At 56.7% G+C, this 15,245-nt stretch overlaps 1 protein-coding gene across 7 annotated transcripts in view; it reads right to left on the bottom strand.

The window, feature by feature from the left end:
- Positions 1-11,819, bottom strand: part of TNK2 (tyrosine kinase non receptor 2) — an 80,938-nt gene extending 69,119 nt beyond the window's left edge. For 5 of the 7 annotated variants that reach the window (XM_073359081.1, XM_073359083.1, XM_073359082.1 and 2 more), the window contains exon 1: positions 10,434-11,818. The gene's annotated coding sequence lies outside the window, so the exon portion shown is untranslated. Of the gene's footprint in view, positions 1-10,433 lie in introns of all 7 variants that reach the window. The other 2 variants (XM_073359080.1, XM_073359088.1) reach the window with 1 other exon arrangement.
- Positions 11,820-15,245: the final 3,426 nt, after the last annotated feature.

Raw genomic sequence — 15,245 nt, 5'->3', positions numbered from 1 at the left:
AAGAGGAATGTGGGGCCTGAGGGAGTCCCTGAAATAGAGGGGGATGGGAGGTGGCACACATGGAGCTGGGGGGAAGAAGCGATGCAAGGAGCCCTTTGTGTGCGACAAAAGCTACAAAGAGTGTTACTCTCTAGAACAAAACAAACCCCTTGCAAAGCAAAACAGAGGCTGTTTCCCTCTAACTCCCTGATCTGGCCAGTGAATGATTTTCAATAGTGCAGTCACAACAGGACACAGCTTTTGAAAATAACCTTGCTGGAACCTTGAACGCGACCAGCCAGGGGTGTGTCAGCAGCGTGCATGCGTACGTGCACACTCACACACACACTTGCACAAGCCGTGTGCACACCCCCCACATGCCACTGCACAAGCAGCGTGCAGGTGTGTACATGCACCCCACACCCCATTGCACGAGAAATGCATGCACACCCCGCATGCCATTGCGCAAGTAGCACACACACCACTGGACAAGCAACGCGCACGTACGGACAGCCGCGTGTGCTCACACCGTGCATGCCATTGCACTAGTGCGCACACACCCCACACACACCATTGCACAAGCGGTGCACACCCACTAGACAGCTCCAGAAAGACTAACTCATCAAATCAATGCAGCTAGACATGCCCCCCAGCTCAGGCCTGCCAAACAGCCCGGCAATAACTCCCCGATGAACTCACAACAATCCTGGGCAGCCCCCAGTAAGCCCGCGTGCACAGAGCTGCCTTGGGAGCAATGCTAGCAAGCAGCGAGAGCAGCCCAGCAAGAGCTTCCAAGCAACCCTACAGTAATACACACGCAGGAGCAGCATAGGAACAGTCACACTGGGTCAGACCAAAGGTCCATCTAGCCCAGTATCCTGTCTTGCAACAGTGGCCAGGGCCAGGTGCCCCAGAGGGAATGAACAGAACAGCTAATCAGCAAGTGATCCATCCCCTGTCGCTCATTCCCAGCCTCTGGCAAACAGAGGCTAGGGATACCATCCCTGCCCATCCTGGTTAATAGCCATCGATGGACCTATCCTTCATGAATTTATCTACCATATACACTCGTTCATTAGCCTGTTCACCTATAAACCGACCCCCCAAGATGGATAGGTAAAGATAGTAAAAACTGTATGACCCTTTCATAAGCCGACCCTATATTTCAGGGATTGGCAAACTTTGGCTCCCGGACCATCAGGGTAAGCCGCTGGCGGGTCGAGACGTTTTGTTTACCTGGAGTGTTCACAGGCACAGATCCCCTCAGCTCCCAGGGACCGCGGTTTGCCGTCCCCAGCCAATGCCGTCCCCAGCCACTTCCCGCAGCTCCCATTGGCTGGCAACAGCAAACCGCGGCCACAGGGAGCTGAGAGGCTCCGTGCCTGCAGACGCTCCAAGTAAACAAAACGTCCCGACCTGCCAGCGGCTTACCCTGACAGGCCGGGAGCCAACATTTTCCAACCCCTGCTATATTTTAAAAGCTGGCATCACAAGAAACACTCAAAAGTTTTGCTAGAATTATTTTAATGTAATCTAACAGAAAACCTGTTATAACAACTGAACAAATATGTATTCACCTTCAAAATTACAGTCAATATTTAAAATCAGTAAATGGATATTTAAAACAAGTAACTTAGAACAATACGAGACTTTAAAAAGTCTTAAAATCCTTGAAAGTCTGAATCAGTCTCTGATTCACCAAACAGTTCATTAAACTCAGCTTCAGTCACAGCTGCACCTGTATTTTCATTGCAGATGTCGGCAGTGTCGTCTTCAGACTCAGATTCCTTCTCATCATCAGCCTCTGTTGTGTCATCATTAAATTATGGCATCATCTTCTGACCCGTTGAGTACATTGCTCATACAGCATTTCCGAAATGATTTTTCTATCATTTCCGAGGGAATGGACACCCATGCGTCCTTGATCCACTGGGAGACCAGATTGCTTTCAGGTTTCATAAGATTCCCACCTTTTGTCACCTTCGCCATGCCTGAGCACATCCATTCAGACCACATTTTGCATAGCCTGTCTTTAAAGGGTTTGTTCGGGCAGACATCAAGCAGTTGTAGAACTGAAGTTAAGCCTCCAGGTATTACAGCCAAAGTAGTTTTCATATTTTTGGCCACATTTTTCACCTCATTCATCTTGTGTACCCTGAACATGTCCCAAACGAGCATAGCAGGTTTCTTGAAAAGTGCTCCTGGTCTCTTATTCCACACTTTTTCCAGCCATTCAATAGTCCCACTTTCATCCATCCATCCCTTTTCGTGTGCTCGTACGATGACACCAGCAGGAAATTTCATGTTTTTAGGCAAGTTTTTTCTTTTAAAAATAAAAACAGGAGGAAGCTTTTGATCAGTTTGCCAAACACGATAAAACCACGGTAAAATGGATTTTTTCATGGCCAGTGGTTTTAATTAAAACTGTTTTTTCCACCAACACCAGTTACCGGTCTGTTGCTCGGGAGATCGAATGTCATCGGTGTGTCACCCATATTTCCTATTTGTTACAGTTCAAATGCATATTCCTTTCGATATTTTATAATAAACCTTTGGAAAGATTCTATTTTTTCTTCCAGATCTCTCAGCAGCTTTTGCGCTATCATGTTCGCTGATGAAGACGGAGACTATGATGGTTCATGAAGCGAGTACACCAACCCGCTGATGCGACAAACATTGATGGCTTTACTGACTTGTATTTGTCATCTTTCGACATTTGCAGAGCACGCAGATGAATTCCAGTTCTCGTGACAATGTACCCATCTTGTCAACATTCAACATCCCAATTAGATCTTTCTCCAGCTCAGGAAATGAAGCGCACCTCGTTGGTCATTTTTTCTTGCTTCTTGGCATGTCTTTGTTTTATTTTTTCGCCATTCTCTTACTTGCTTCTCAGGGATTCAGAATTCACGAGCAGCGGAGCAATTGTTGTTTGCATCTGCATATTCAACAACTTTAAGTTTGAACGCTGCATCATAAGCAGACCTTTTTCTTTTGATTTCACCGTTCATTTTAAATACTAGTATGAAAATAGATTATTGTTATTGTAGCTATAGATTTTGTAGGACTTTATATAGGAATGTCACCTGTTTTACCAGTGTCAAATTATTATCGTTCTTTGTTTATTTCAAAGCAGCCCTGTAGATTGGCATGTCTGTGGGGATAACAGGCTATTTCAATTTTATTAGAGATTCCATCGATTCTGCACGTTATAGTTTCATATTGGCTCAAGACTTATGAGGTCCTTTGGTAGAAATGCATGAAGAGATCAAATTACACAGCAGCGGACTGACACCAATGCTACAGTACTATCGTTCATTGTATTTTTCTGATTGGCTGGTAAGGCAGAGCATTTTGCGGAACGCATGGGTGAAATGTCATGCAGATCTGCAGCACTGCTCTTTTAGTCTTCCTTTCAAGCCAACCTGGTCCACTAAACAAAGCCTTTGCAACTTTAAAAGGCTGCAGTATTGACATCAATAAATGGGTCGGCAAACTTTGGCTCCCAGCTGTAGTAAGATGAGGCCCTGAAACAAACTCTTGTTTCAGAGGCCCAGTCTGAGGCCTGAAGCCTAAACCAAAGTACTTGCAGGCATTGCAAAGCAAAGGCTGGGCTGTGAGCCAGAGGCAGGCCCCACTCACAGAAGTTGGCAAGAAGAGGGCTGCTAGAAGCAGGTGCATCCACACAAGTGCTAATAAGAGGAACTTGTGCCAAGATGGCATCAGAACACTCCTCAGAGATAACAAGGAACAGGCAGGTGCATCTTAAAGACGTGGTCAAAAGGACAACATGTTGGATATATTTGTTTGAACCAACATGTAAGAGGGGAGAATAAAGGGGCTGCACCTCAATACGTCAGGAGGGATGAGTAATCTGTTCTGCACCTGTAGAAGAATGGGTCTGGAAGGGCACATCGTCATCCAGCCTAGGGGGCAGTGGAGTGTCCCGCCACTGACTGAGCTGTGTCCGTTGCCGGGGGCACATATTCATAGTATGTCCGGTAGAGTCTATAGGGAACTATTACTGTGCTTCGTTTGACAATAAATCTGGTCGAGTGCCTTCGTACCTTACTGGAGTCTGTGGTCTTTGGGGGTTCTCTTGGGGTCTGCTGTGCCAGCGATCTGCGCAGAGCCGGGGCAGCACACAAAGGAAACACGCACACGGCCGATCATCATCATCATCGAACAAGAGCAGAGCACCACACCGGTAGCTATTGACCACACCGGCCTGTCAGGGTAAGCCGCTGGCGGGTCGGGACGTTTTGTTTACCAGGAGCGTCTGCAGGCAGGGAGCCCCTCAGCTCCCTGTGGCTGCGGTTCGCCGCTCCCAGCCAATGGGAGCCGCAGGACGTGGCGCCACTCCCAGCTTCTGGCCAACAGAGGCTAGGGACACTCAGAGCATGTTGTTCCATCCCTGCCCATCCTGGCTAATAGACCTTGACGGACCTTTCCTCCGTGAATTTATCTAATCCTTTTTTGAGCCCAAAAAGAAAAGGAGGACTTGTGGCACCTTAGAGACGAACAAATTTATTTGAGCATAAGCTTTTGTGTACTTTTGACCTTCACAACATCCCCTGGCAATGAGTTCCACAGGCTGACTGTGCATTGTGTGAAGAAATGCTTCCTTTTGTTTGTTTTTAACCTGCTGCCTATTAACTTCATTGGGTGACCCCTAGTTCTTGTGTTATGAGGAGTAAATAACACTTCCTTATTTACTTTCTCTACACCAGTCATGATTTTATAGACTTATATCATCTCTCTCCTTAGCCGTCTCTTTTCCAAACTGAAAAGTCCCAGTCCTATTAATCTCTCCTCATACGGAAGCTGTTCCACATCCCTAATCATTTTTCTTGCTCCTTTCTGAACCTTTTCCAATTCCAGTATATCTTTTTTGAGATGGGGCGACCACATCTGCACGCAGTATTCAAGATGTGGGCGTACCATGGATTTATATAGAGGCAACATGATATTTTCTGTCCTATTATCTATCCCTTTCTTAATGATTCCCAGCATTCTGTTCGCTTTTTTGACTGCCGCTGCACACTGAGTGGATATTTTCAGAGACTATCCACAATGATGCCAAGATCTCTTTTTTAAGTGGTAACAGCTAATTTAGACCCCATCATTTTATATGTATAGTTGGGATTATGCTTTTCAATGTGCATTACTTTGCATTTATCAACATTGAATTTCATCTGCCATTTTGTTGCCCAATCACCCAGTTTTGAGAGATCCCTTTGTAGCTCTTCACAGTCTGCCTGGGACTTAACTATCTTTAGTAATTTTGTATCATCTGCAAATTTTGCTACCTCACTGTTTACCCCTTTTTCCAGATCATTTATGAATATGTTGAATAGGACCGGTCCCAGAAGAGACCCCTGGGGGACACCACCATTTACCTCTCTCCATTCTGAGAGCTGACCATTTATGCCTACCCTGTGTTTCCTATCAGCCCACCACAGGAAGCTGCACAGCTGTGCAGAACCTAGCTCAGACCCCTGAATCAGCCTCTCCGAGCCTGGATTGTAAAGTGGACACTGGACTCTTCTCCCCACGCCAAGAGGCACAGAGGAGCTATCCGGGGCAGAAGACAGGTGACTGGCTGAGCCCGAGGGCTATAAACAGGCTCCTTTATCTCCTCTAACCTAAGCCCAAATCCAGGCCTTCCTGCACAGCAGGGGAATGGAAAGCTTGGGGCCAAGACAGTGCCGTGGTGTCTGAGCTCTGCTCCAGCACTCACAGGAGCCAGCAGCACCCTTCTCTCAAAGGAACCCCGAGGGCGGACGAGCAGCAGCGGCTGGGCCTGCTCAGGGCTGGCTGCTATTTCAGAGACTGATCCAGAGGCAAGCTCTGGCTTCAGCGGGAGCGGGAGCAGGCCTGAGACGGAGCTCCCTGCGCTAATGGCACTGGCATAGCCACTGATTAACGCGCTCAGCACCCGACAAGTACACAGCCCCAGGATCACCCTGCTACAGGCGGGAAACTGAAGCACGCGCAGGCAGCGACTTGACGGAGGGAGTCTGTGGCAGAGACAGGACGGAACTCGAGAGCTTCTGGCTGCCAGGACTGTGCTCAGGGTGCTCAGCCAACCTCCGGTGCACGGCACAGCTTGAGCACAGCTGCAGGACTGCTGCCCCTGTGGGGCCCACAGGGGAAGCAGGGCCAGATCCTGCTCCCACCCCAGTGCATGGAAATGCCCCTTCCTCACACGGAGTCCCGCAGGAGCAGGATGGGGCAGGCCAGCAGTGGTCATGGACACGGACATTCCCTCTCTCTCACCAGTTCATTGCAGGGGATCTAAGCCACCCTGCCCTTGCCAGGTTGACTGGGAGCAAGGCCCGGTGAGGTCCCAGCTGCAGGGCAAGGCGATCCTGCTATGGAAGAGGCCAAGAGCACAGTTAATTACCAGCAAAGTCAAGAGAACCAGGCAGGAGAATGCAACACAGCCAATGAGCGCCCCCTCCATCCTTCCCTCTCCCCGCTAGACTCCTCCACTCTACAGGAGTGAGCAGAGTCTGTAAGGTTCCTTCCAGCCAGATTCCAACACGCTGTACACGCTACAAATTGCTTCACTCACCAGACATGCAGCCACCTCTGGGGTGGAATGCGCAGCTGTTTACTGGCCACCCAGCAACACTGCGCAGCAGTTCATAACAGGAAGCAAATAGCTCCTCCCAGTGAAGCTGGCGGGGGACACGGAGGGATGCAGAATGGAGCATCCTGGCTGGATCCCCATTAGCTGAGGGTGCTGCTGTCTTGCCCGAGGCATGGTGCCTGCCACAGGGCACCTGAGAGCCAGTGAGCAAGTCCCCACCCCTCCCGAGGGCTTCCCCGGGAGGAGGACCCTGGCGAGAGCCAGCCTGGTGGCCAGCCAGAGCTGCACCCCACCTGGAAGCTAACACAGCCTGGCAGCAGGCGAGGATTTATGGCCCTGCTGTGGGAGCCGTTCTCCACTGTGGGGCCTCACAGCAATGGGCTGGGAGCAGCTGCACAGGAGCAGCCAGCCTCTGTTTTGGCAGGATGTTCTGGGTGTCTGGCTCTCCTGGTCCAGTCCCCGCACACCGAGGTGCACACGCAGGCCCGGGGACCCAGCTGCCTTTCCCAGGATGGGCAAAGCGCTCGCAGGGTTTCCACTCGCAGACTGAGTCACTCAGCCCGACACCCACACGCAGCACCCTGGGCGCAGCCACAGAGCTGCCAGCTGCCGAGGAGCCAGAGAGAGGGGAAATCACAGAGACGGGCAGCGCGCCAGCCCGGAGCCTTACCCACAATCCCCTGCCCGCCTTGCCATGCACCCAGAGCCCGCTCCCCAGTCCCGGCCCAAAGCACGGCGCTATCGAGACCCAGGCCAGTGAGGCCTGGGCAGCTCGAGGGATCGGTACCAGGTCACAGAACCTGGTGCTGACCTGAATGCAGCCCAGGCTAGCAGCTCTGGCTGTCCACCCCCCTCTGTGAAGCAACCTAGCCTCCAGCTGTTCCTAGCAGGCAGGTGTCCACACTACCAGCAGCCCCTCACTGGCAGCCTCAGCGGAGGGGCCAAGGGCGGGATGGGTCCAGGTCTGCACTGCGCTGGCCAGACACCAGACAAGCTGGGGTCGGCAGCTCCCTCGGATTTCAGTGGGAGCTGAGCAGTACCCATGCCAGAGCTGAGAGGAGGGAGGGCTGAGCCAGCTAGGAGAGGCTGCTCGCAGTGGGGCTGCTGGAGGTGCAGCCCATGGTATTTTCAGTCCCAGCGCTGGCATCGAGCTCGGCGTGATAAGAACAGTGACCTCTTGGAAGCAAGTGGGAAAAGCAGAGCCCTGCAGGGGAGATTAACCCAGATCAGAGGCACCCGAGGGGGACAGGCCCCCAACACAAGTGCGGGTCTAAACACCCTTGAGCTTCAGGGACCCAACCTGCAGCCAGCACCACCATGACAATCATCAGCCCCCTAGCTGTCTGCTTCAGCAATGTTCCAGCCACTCTGCCAGCACGGTAATTATACGTAGTTAACACTTGCACTGTGCGTGCTATCTGCACACACCTAAGTGGCAGAAATGATCATCCCTGTTTCACAGGTGAGTGAATTGAACCTCTGAGCAGATCAAGGACTTGCCCAAGCTAGCGGCAGAGCTGGGGAGGGAACCCAGGAGTCCCGAGTCCCCCAACACCTAAGGGATCTGCCAAACCCAGTCAGAGGAGAAATGTTCGCAAGAGTGTTTCCCCATGGGGTTGGTAAAAGGGAAGCAGCAAGCCGGGCCAGCATGGCCCGATCAGTAGCCGTATTAGTAGGAACAGGAGAAGAGAGGCAAAGAAATTCTGCTTTGGGATATGCGGATAGTGTCTCTCTGAAATTCTGCTCTACGCCCTCTGGAGTCGGGAATGCAGTCCCCCTCCTCGCCTTCTGACCCAGCTCCCTTGCTGCTTGACCCCACAGCCTGAGCACCTCTGCTGTGGTACAGCCAGCCCCCGAGTCCCCCAGCTCTCAGGTGGGCTGGCTACTGCTGTTATTTCAGCCCTTGGGACGAGTTATTTGTGAGTCCTCTGGGGGCACTTCAGGGAGACAGCTGGAGGTCCTACAGCCACTGGGAAGAGGAGGCATGCCCCACCTGGCCCTCCCATAGAGCAGTACCCAGGGAAAGCAGCAGGGCCTCTCCCTACCACAGAGGAAGGGTTTTGTCCAACGGGTGGCTCAGAGCACTGGGGAGAAGGAGCACGTGGGGAGGGTAAATGTGCGTCTGCAGTAGCCCAGGGAAGAACTGCCCTGTCTGTCTGCACAACATGGCCCCAAGTATCTGAGAAGTCAAGGGAGTCACACAACGGTGTCAAAGGCAATTCAGTCTGGGGCTGGGGTTAACCCTTTCCCTGAGACGGTGACATAGACAAGTGCCCCAGAGCAGCTTCCTACACAACATCTTCTCCCGCAGCAACCTTCCTGCCCTCTCAGCTAGCAAAAAGAAAAGGAGGACTTGTGGCACCTTAGAGACTAACCAATTTATTTGAGCATGAGCTTTCGTGAGCCACTGTAGCTCACGAAAGCTCATGCTCAAATAAATTGGTTAGTCTCTAAGGTGCCACAAGTACTCCTTTTCTTTTTGCGAATACAGACTAACACGGCTGTTACTCTGAAACCTCTCAGCTAGCAGTTTGTCCTGGGGAAGCAGGAAGGTCCAGCTAGCAGTTTCAGCAGGGTTTAAGTTTTGATTTTTGAAAGGGTCTCTAGCCTCTATGGCAGAGGATGCCACCCCAGCATGGCCCAGATCCGAGCCTGATACCGCATCATCTGCCTGAGTCTGCAGACAGACAGCTCCAGTGCAGCTCAGAGTTTTGCCAAGCAGGGGCAGTGTGAAATTAACCCAACTCCAGTCAGTTTTGCACCTACTGTTCAGAATCCCCAGGGCAGCCATGACATTGCACAAATCCCAGCCAATTCAGGCACTGGAGTCGCGGTAGCCACAGGGGAGGAGGGCCTTAGCAACAGAGGCCAGAGGAGGGTCAGAACAGCCTGGGTGGGATTGAGACGCCCCTCCTTCCCCTTCTAGTTGCCAGTGTGGGGCTGGAAGGATTTCAAATTTGTCAAACAGCCACTAGCCAGGGGCTGCTAGGTAAGAGGGATCCTCAAGCTGGGTTCTGGATCAGCCCGACAGAAATCTCAGCACCCTCTCCTGTCCGAGGGATGGTGCACCAGAGTGGGAGGGGGACCGGGCTTCCCAATGGGGCCTGGTCAGTGGCCCATCACGTTTCACGCCATCTGGCTCGGTGCCTGGTAGCCTTTCTGAGCTTTGGACAGGAGTGTCAGGCTGCATGAAGGACACTGGCTGCAGGTTTCCTGCATGGACATGGCACAGATGCAGCAGTTTGCATGCGCATACAAGGGAGGGATGCAGTGATAGAGCAGTTCGCAATCACACAGTATTTATTCTAGCCAAGGGCCTCTGCCTTCCCACAAATATGGGTGTCGTTCAGTGCCCAGATCGTGACAGCCCCGGGCCTCTTTCTTGTTGAGCCTTTCCACCGCGGCAGCTCCAGTGTGCAGGTCATCAGTTTCCGCCCACAGTAACTGGGAGAAAAATTGAGCTCTGCCCATTTCCCCTCAGACAAGGGAAACCAGCTATGAGGGAACCTACAGGAAACCTTGTCTGAAGGGAAACACACTCAAGGGGTCATTGTGCTGCATGCCACAGTCTCAAAATCCACAGTAGCAGGACTTGAACTGCTCCTTGTTGCCCAAACTAAAAGAGAATTCAGTAGTGTGGGGCCTATGACACACAGATGAGCTGTCCTGACTCCCTCCAGCACAGGCCAGTGCTGCACACAGACATGCTAGCCATTCACTAGGCGCTTATTTGCCTAGGCCAGACACTTCCCGTGAGCGCATGCTCCCCTTCCACAAGCGGCCCCTGGGCATGTGACGAGAACACACAAGGGAGAGCGCTGCAGATTTGTGGGGACACAGGTCTTCAGCATTCCCTTACCTGTCAGTTTCTACCTCCAGTTCCTGCCCTCCAGACTCCACACCGTCTCTCACCGCTGCCGTACTCCTGGGCTGGATGCGGCCCTGCCACTGTACCCACAGGGCCACCTCCTTCCTCAGCTGCTGCACTGCCAAGCTGCCAGGCTGGAGAGGGTATAAACTGCCAGGCTCACTGCACGGGAAAGGCACTGCTGCTATTAAATTCCAGGAAGGCCAAGCTGGCGGCGAGGCTGCTGTATTGGACGCTGCCGGGCTCACTGCACAGCACTGCGCAGGACACTGCCGGGCTCACTGCGCGCTGCCAGGCTCACTGCACGCTGCCAGGCTCACTGCACGCTGAAGGCGTTGCTGCTTCTGCTATACTCTAAGCTAGTAAAATGCTGCTGCTCCATGTTGCCAGATTCACTGCATGCTCCAGCAGTTGTTGGCATATGTGACCAGGAGCACTGCATGCAGCTTTACAGTGCAAAGCTCACTGTGTAGCAATGGGAGGGTGCTGCTGTTTGGTGCCCAGGCTCGGTGCGTGAACGATGAGGGTGGTGTTGCTCCTATACTCCTGGCCACCCAGGCTGGCAGTGGCGTTACGGCTGGGACTCTCCAGGATTCGCCCCTCCAGGCTCCTCCTATGGGGGGATGCTCAGCTCCAGGCTCGCTGGCAAGGGATGGCACTGCTAGGCTCCTGGGCTCACTCCTCTCACGCCCTACACCTGTGCTGCTCGCCGCCTCCCCCGCTGCGGCTGCTGCTGTACATCCAGGGTCCTCCCGGCTTCCTGAACACCTGGGCTCAGCCACTCAGGCTCCTGAGGCTGCTCTTGCACCCCACGCCCAAGGGCCTCCTCCTGCACGCCCAGCCCGAGAACCTCCTCCTGCACGCCCGGCCTCAGGCCCCCTTCCTCCTGCAGGCCCCTGACAAACCCTCCTGTCTCCTGCTGCTCTCCCTGCTGGCCCCCCTGCACTCCTGGGCTCGCCTCCCCTTCCCCTTCAGGCTGGTGCTGAACCCACGGGCCCTCTCCCCACTCCTGGGGGGCTCCCAGGGCCACACCCCACTCCTGGGGGGCTCCCAGGGCCACACCCCGCTCCTGGGGGGCTCCCAGGGCCACACCCCGCTCCTGGGGGGCTCCCAGGGCCACACCCCGCTCCTGCACCCCTGAGCTCACTGTCCCCTCCTCCTGAGGTTGATACTTTACTCCCAGGCTTCCCTCTTCTACCAGATGCTCCTCCTGTAACCCCAGCCTCACCCCCCCCGGCACCCGTACCCGCACACTTGGCCTCACCCTAGCTGCCACCCGTGCCCGTACTCCTGGCCTTTTCTCTCTGGCCACCCGCAGCCCAAGCCTCTCTCTCACTGCCACCCGCTTCTCCCGCACCCCCGGCCTCTCTCCCACTGCCACCCGCTTCTCCCGCACCTCCGGCCTGCCTCCCACTGCCTCCCGCACCCCTGGCCTCTCCCCCACGGCCGCCCGCTGCTCCCGCACCCCCGGCCTAGACTCTCTGGTCACCGACTGCTCCTGCGCTATTGGCCTTGTCCCCACTGCCACCCACTGTTCCCACACTCCTGGCTTCACCTCTCTGGCTACCCACTGCTCCCGCACCCCTGGCCTGGCCCCCCCAGCCGCCCACTGCTCCCGCACCCCTGGCCTGGCCCCCCCAGCCGCCCACTGCTCCCGCACCCCTGGCCTGGCCCCCCCAGCCGCCCACTGCTCCCGCACCCCTGGCCTTGTCCCCCCTGCTGCCTGATACTCTTCCCCCAGGCCCAGAATCCCCCCTGACTCCTGCACCCCTGGGCTCACCCCTGCCTCCTGCACGGCTGAGCTCAGGCCTCCGGACTCCTGAACGCCCCACCCCAGCCCCAACTCCTGACAGTGCCACTGCTCCCCTGCGTGCACCCCCTGCCCCCTGATGGTGCAGCTGTTGTGCTCCTGACTCCCCCTGCTTCCTGCCCCCCTCAGACTTCCCCCACACCCCTGCTCCCACACCCCCTGGGGCTCCCCTACCTTACTGCTGCCCCCCTGGGGCTCCCGCACCCCCTGGGGCTCCCCTACCTTACTGCTGCCCCCCTGGGGCTCCCCCACCCCACTGCTGTCCCCTGGGGCTCCCCCACCCCCTGGGACTCCTCTGCCTTACTGCTGCCCCCCTGGTCCTCCCCTCCGCAGGGCTCCACCCACCCCACTGCTGCCCCCCTGCGGCTCCCGCACCCCCTGGGGCTCCCCCACCTTACTGCGGCTCCCCCACCCCCTGGGGCTCCTCTGCCTTACTGCTGCCCCCTGGGGTTCCCCCACCCCACTGCTGCCCCCCTGGTCCTCCCCCACCCCCTAGGGCTCCCCCACCCCACTGCTGCCCCCCTGCGGCTCCCCCACCCCCTGGGGCTCCTCTGCCTTGCTGCTGCCCCCTGGGGTTCCCTCACCCCACTGCTGCCCCCCTGGTCCTCCCCCACCCCCTAGGGCTCCCCCACCCCACTGCTGCCCCCCTGGTCCTCCCCCACCCCCTAGGGCTCCCCCACCCCACTGCTGCCCCCCTGGCCCTCCCCCACCCCACAGCTGTCCCCCCCGCTCCCCCTGGCGGCGCAGCTCCCCGGCCGCACCGGGACCCCCGGGCCGGCTGCTCCGCAGCCTCCAGTCCCCGCTCGCAGGCGGCTCCGGCCCCCCCGGCCTGCGCGCGCCCGCCCCACGGGCCCGCTCTTAAAGGGGCAGGCCCCGCGCTCGAGGAGCGCGCCCGGCCCGCGGGGCCGAGCCGCGGGGGGGGGGGGGGGTCCCGATCGGCGCGAGCCCTGGGCAGCGAGGGGTTAACGTGGCGAGCGGCCTGCGGCAGGGCGGGGGCGGGATGGAGGTGGGGGGTAGAGGGGTGCGTTGGGGGGGTTGGGAGGGGATGTGGGATGGAGGGGTGGGGGGATGGGTGGGTAGAGGGGTGTGTATGGGGATGGATGGGGGGTGGGGGATGTGGGATGGGGTGGGGATGGATGGGGGGATGGGGTGGAGATGGGTGGGTAGAGGGGTGTGGATGGGGATGGATCAGGGGTGGGGGATGTGGGATGGGGTGGGGATGGATGGGGGGATGGGGTGGGGATGGGTGGGTAGAGGGGTGTGTATGGGGATGGATGGGGGGTGGGGGATGTGGGATGGGGTGGGGATGGATGGGGGGATGGGGTGGGGATGGGTGGGTAGAGGGGTGTGTATGGGGATGGATGGGGGGTGGGGGATGTGGGATGGGGTGGGGATGGATGGGGGGATGGGGTGGGGATGGGTGGGTAGAGGGGTGTGGATGGGGATGGATGGGGGGTGGGGGATGTGGGATGGGGTGGGGATGGATGGGGGGATGGGGTGGGGATGGATGGGGGGATGGGGTGGGGATGGGGATGGGTGGGGGATGTGGGATGGGGTGGAGATGGGTGGGTAGAAGGGAATGGGTGGGTTTGGGGTGGGGTGGGTAGAGGGGTGTGTGTTTGGGGATGAATGGATGGGGGTGGGATGGAATGGATGGAGGGGTGGGGGGATGGGTGCATAGAGGGGTGTGGATGGGGATGGATGGGGGGTGGGGGGTGGGGGATGTGGGATGGGGTGGGGATGGATGGGGATGGATGGGGGGATGGGGTGGAGATGGGTGGGTAGAGGGGTGTGTATGGGGATGGATCGGGGGTGGGGGATGTGGGATGGGGTGGGGATGGATGGGGGGATGGGGTGGAGAAGGGTGGGTAGAGGGGTGTGTATGGGGATGGGTGGGGGATGTGGGATGGGGTGGAGATGGGTGGGTAGAGGGGAATGGGTGGGTTTGGGGTGGGGTGGGTAGAGGGGTGTGTGTTTGGGGATGAATGGATGGGGGTGGGGGTGGAATGGATGGAGGGGTGGGGGGATGGGTGGAATGAGGGGTGTGGATGGGGACGGATGGGGGTGGGGGATGTGGGATGGGGTGGGAATGGATGGGGGGATGGGGTGAAGATGGGTGGGTAGAGGGGTGTGGATGGGGATGGATGGGGAATGGGTGGGTAGAGGGGGATGGGTGGGTTTGGGGTGGGGTGGGGATGGGGGTTGGGTGGGTAGAGGGGAAGTGTTTGGGGATGAATGTATGGGGGATGGGGTGGGGATAGGTGGGTAGAGGGGTGTGTATGGGGATGAATGAGCGGATGGATGAATAGAGGGGATGTGTTTGGGGGGAAATGGGGTGGCGGATGTGGGGGGGATGGGGAGATGGGTGGGTAGAGGGGTGTGTATGGGGATGGATGGGGAATGGGTGGGTAGAGGGGGGTGGGTAGAGGGGAATGGGTGGGTTTGGGGTTGGGTGGGTAGAGGGGATGTGTTTGGGGATGAATGTATGGGGGATGGGGTGGGGATGGGTGGGTAGAGGGGTGTGTATGGGGATGAATGAGTGGATGGATGAATAGAGGGGATGTGTTTGGGGGGAAATGGGGGTGGGGGGATGGGGGGATGGGTGGGTAGAGGGGTGTGGATGGGGATGGATGGTGTGGGGGATGTGCGATGGGGTGGAGATGGGTGGGTAGAGGGGGATGGGTGGGTAGAGGGGTGTGTATGGGGATGGATGGGGAATGGGTGGGTAGAGGGGAATGGGTGGGTTTGGGGTTGGGTGGGTAGAGGGGATGTGTTTGGGGATGAATGTATGGGAGATGGGGTGGGGATGGGTGGGTAGAGGGGTGTGTATGGGGATGAATGAGTGGATGGATGAATAGAGGGGATGTGTTTGGGGGGAAATGGGGGTGGGGTTGCGGGGGGGATGGGTGGGTAGAGGGGTGTGTATGGAGATGGATGGGTGTGTGTGGGGATGGATAGACAGGCACACTACTAGGCCAGTGTTTTTTAACCCA

This window comes from Lepidochelys kempii, chromosome 9 (assembly GCF_965140265.1).
Source record: "Lepidochelys kempii isolate rLepKem1 chromosome 9, rLepKem1.hap2, whole genome shotgun sequence".
NCBI classification, from domain to species: Eukaryota; Metazoa; Chordata; order Testudines; family Cheloniidae; genus Lepidochelys; species Lepidochelys kempii.
The sequence above is the reverse complement of the archived record's forward strand: the minus strand, read 5'-3'. Positions and strand labels throughout refer to the sequence as shown.